Source organism: Teleopsis dalmanni, chromosome 2 (assembly GCF_002237135.1).
Source record: "Teleopsis dalmanni isolate 2A chromosome 2, ASM223713v2, whole genome shotgun sequence".
In the NCBI taxonomy this organism is placed as follows: domain Eukaryota; kingdom Metazoa; phylum Arthropoda; class Insecta; order Diptera; family Diopsidae; genus Teleopsis; species Teleopsis dalmanni.
The window spans coordinates 205,680,924-205,685,816 of record NC_051847.1 but is presented as its reverse complement, the minus strand read 5'-3'; positions in this window follow the sequence as shown (position 1 = coordinate 205,685,816).

Below are 4,893 nucleotides of genomic sequence, written 5' to 3'. Positions count from 1 at the left end.
AGTATATAGTTCCGCTGTTCTATAGTCATGATGCACACAAAAAGTGTAACCACAAATTTAAAGGAATATTAATGTTCAATAAACATAAATGGATGGGATTTCAGAAAGCTGAAGAAGTACCATTGATAAGAGTACAAACTGGTGCACATTCACTGTATGCATGTGTGACCAAGACTGTTAACGTACGTTAGTGCATGACGGTTGCATATGAATATCACAACCACAATGCGTACTTGTGGAATGCATGAGTTTTGGAGTTTGACTCGGTTGCCACTATCTGGGGAAGCATAAATAAAAGCAGCTAAGTGCAGATTGAGCACCACAAAATGTTGGATAAACGGCAATATATGTTGAAGCGTTCTTCACTAAAACTAAGCCAGTAATCTCCATAAATGTTAGTGTTTGTTACTGTGTAAATATGTGCAAATGTATGCATTGCTATGGAAATATCTTCAAGTGCATACACAGCTCGTATTGTGTATTCACACATAAGTGCCGTTTTAAATATTTAAAAATTATTATTGTATTCTCTGTGCGGTTAAGTTACAGCAACGTAAACTTGCTAATGCTAGTACATATTTATTTAAATAAAAGTTGATGACATTTGCAAGTTTTTTAAAATTTTATAAACTTATTTATTTACACATAACAGTGATTTTCTATGAACAAGAAAAAAAAATTAGTTAAATGTAGAAAAATATTAATATATAATATTACTACCTCTCATTCCGATGTTGCTATGTAAAATAAAGTATTTTGTTTAACAACATAAGTTTTGTGGTAATAAAGTTTGATATTTGTCTTAAGACTACCTTCTTATTAGACCATTGGAAATTCCACTTGTACTCAATACAAAGTTATAAATCAAATACAAAAGACTTCTTAGCAAATACTTATCTCACATCTGCATACATGACTGGAACTACTTTACTTAGAAATGCATCTTAGCAGTGTGTTGGCTCATATTCAATGTTTTTCTTGATTTTTTTTCATAGAGAGATGTAGACGTTATTATAAGGCAACTTATAATAACAAGTTTAAAATGCATTTTATTGTTTTCTGGTAAGACTGACAGCATAAGCAAATTTTTCTGTGGAACTATCAATATTTTTAGTTTTATTTTGTAATATATATTTTTGCCATTCAAAATATATATTTTTTTCTTTTATTTGATTTTTCTAAATTCACAATAGCGAAATAATTGTGAATAGTTTGTTTTCAATGGCGAATTTTTTTTTTGCAATGAAATAAAAATATTAGGGTAATAAATATAATTTTAACTCTGGTTTAAAATTTGTCAATATGTATTTATGTAGAAGTGCATTTGAAAATCAATTTAATTTTACAATTCTCTGATTACACTTCTAACTCTTCTCACTGAATCCCTGATGTTTATTGTTTTGCCGCTCACTGTATATATCTGTTTATACATATATCTGTTTGTGTAGATGTTATAAACAATTAGCTATAATGCAGCGCAATTTATTTTAATGATAAGCATAAATAACGCTCAATTTAAACATTTTCTGTATGTCACATCCACCACAACTCTTCACACACATTTGTACATAATTTCCCCAATCAAATTATTTAGGTTGTTTTTTCTGTTTAGATTTTTAACGAACCATCTCAGTTGTGTCCATTTGTGCAAAATTAAAAAATTATTGCAAATATAAATATACATATAGACCTTTTTTTTTGTAAGCATGTCTCAAAAGAACAAATAAAATAAGCACTACTTTCGATGACAACTCTGGAGAAAATGGAGATTTTGTTAATCTTATATGTGCAAAACATATAATAAAATTTCGGAAATGAATAATAATTGTTTGGAATTATTGATGTGAATATTTTTTTTAAATCATTATAAATAAAATATAATTTTTCGTATCTTTTAACAGTAAAATAATACATACATTAAGACCGAAAAGTTTTCGGAAATTCTCATTTAAAATTCGCGCGCTGTATATTTTTCGATATTTTAAGTTTATGTAGTTTGGCAGCACTGTCCTTAATTACTATGCCAAAAATGAGCGCGATCTGTCAGACAGTTCGTTTACGGCAGCTGTTGAAACCAGTTCACCTCAGTAGGGCGTTGCGAAAAAAACAATGGAAAAAAATATTGAACAAAGAGTTTGCATCAAATTTTGTGTTTCGAACGAAATTTCGTGTGCAGAATCGTTGCGAATGCTACAAAAGGCTTATGGGGAATCAGTTTTATCGAAAACTCAAGTTTATGAGTGGTACAAAGCCTTCCAGGACGGTCGTACGACCGTCGAAGACATTTCGCAACGCACTACTGAGGTGAACTGGTTTCAACAGCTGCCGTAAACGAACTGTCTGACAGATCGAGCTCATTTTTGGCATAGTAATTAAGGACAGTGCTGCCAAACTACATAAACTTAAAATATCGAAAAATATACAGCGCGCGAATTTTAAATGAGAATTTCCGAAAACTTTTCAGTCTTAATGTAGAACAAATAACATATTTGTTACGAACAATGACGACACCAAATACAAAGCTTTAACGAAATCATTCGTTGACAGTTAACTGAAAATTTCGTATGTACTTTCAAAAATCGTTCACAATAGACGAATTTTTTGTCTTGGGTACCATGCGATTTGAGCTGCTTATTAGTTAAGCGATTTCAAAAATGTTTGACTAAATAAGCCAGCAGTGTTGTTGTTTCATATGTTAATTTTAAAATAAGCAACTGTTCTTTTGTGATATGCTTACAAAAGAAAAGGCCTGTTGTGAATTTCAATGAATATTCGCCAGTCATGTGTTAAAAGTTGTTTTTAAACAAAAATTCAAACAAAAATAACTTTTACAAATTTTAAAATTGTACAAAATAAATATAAATTGCAATTGTCATTAAGTAAACATTTAAATGCAAGAAAATAATTCAACATTTCAATAGAATATCATTGCTACAAAATTAAAGCAATTACAAGCAAATCATAAATCATTACAGAATACCAAAGTCTCAAGTGAGCCATATTGAAATAAAAATATTAAAGGATTATTTACAATCAACTTAGCAAACAATACATATAAAAGTTGGAATAATTCCAATATATTTTAGCTATTATTGAATAATATACAATAATACAAGTGATTCTTATAAATTATTTATCAATTTATATATTTTCACACCAAATTAAACATTTAATTCGAAGACATTAAACGACTTTCATTAAAATTTGCAATTTCAAAGATTATTTAACAAGTATAACCTTTTTGTTGGTTTTCTTACCTACGCAATTAAAATCGAAAATTTCCTCACATATTGCACATAAATTGGATCGTTCGTATGTGAAAAGGATTTGTGTCAGTATCCTTTTTGGCAATGCAACTTAGAATAGTATGAGTATGTGTCTGATAGCTGTGCTACACACGTTTATCTATTTGCGTCGACACACACTTTGACTTCTTATCTTTGTGACTAAATTGACACTTAAGTTGATGGATCTGGTCCTTAACATCCACTCTCGCATGTTGCATTGGCAGGCTGAGCCTGCTTGATGCGTACACATTTAATATATGCGATAGCTCACTTTAATGCTAAACAAATCTTCTCAGATTAATCACTTCTGTTGCCAAAATGTGAGGTGTTCATTCGTTTGCCCGTTCCAAATATTGAGACGTGAATCATATATCCTGAGAGCATCTTTAAAACTTTAAGCATTTATGTTATTTATGCGTTGCGATAAGCGAGTTTGCTACAATCCTCTTTTAGCCAGAGTTTTTGGCCATTAAATTTGGAATTTATGTGTCAGCTAAGGTAATGCAAATATATGAGTTCACTCATGCAAAAATGCGAGTTGGGCTACAATTTTTGTCACGTATTTAAGTGAAACTTTACACTACAACAGAATATTTAAATGCAAACAAAAACTGCAGAAAGTAAATGAACTGAGTTACAAGACAATCCTTTATTTTTTCAGGAAATGTTTTAACTGTCAAGATGATTTAAAGAAAATCTTATTTAAGGCGTACGACACATTTCTACCAGACTCGTTGATTGATGTAGTCATTGTTTCAAGTGAACAGATTTACAATTTATTAAGGCCTTTAACAAGTATAAAAATAAAATTTAATGTTAAAACAGTTCAGTTATAATATAGAAGGATGATAGATGTATGAAGTAGTGTGACCAGAACTTCTACTGTACTGCCCTTTACTAGTATAGAGATAGCCCTACAAAATAATATCCAATTAAGTTACCTTAACTTTTTCCAGGTTAATTTTTTAGTATATTGTTATACTTAACATTTTGGTGAAATATAATATAAAAATTCTTGTGAAGTTAATATAAAACGAAATATTTCCTTCCTTCTTTACCTTTAATTGCTTTCAATAATATTTTATTTAAAGTAATAAACTTTAATTTTTTCCATTAAGAATTTCCATTAAAGAATATTTTTTCATGAACTTTCTCTTTCCTTACAACAATACAAGCCCAGCAAACTATGGGAAATATATAATATACAACAAAAATAAAAAAAAATATTTTATCAGTCCTTCCTCTGCTCTTTTACTTCATCGTAAAAAAGTTTTTTATAAATTTTAAACTTAAAAACTTTAGATGATTTTAGTTGTAACAAAAATAGCTAAGAATTTTCGTAATTATAGCTCAGGCAGTTGATAAAATATTGCGATAAAATAACCACCTGCAGCACAAAGTATACTTTTTGCTCCTGTTTGATTTCAATGAATTGCCAAGTAAAGAATTTTATCTTTACAATATGAAAAAAGTTTTTTATAAGTAATAAATTTGATTTTTATTTATGCCACAAAATTTCGCTATTCACTATTTTTCAGACAGCAGGTGTAAATTATGAATTTAAGCAGAAACTTTTTATTAAATATAGAAAATTAACTTGTCCACA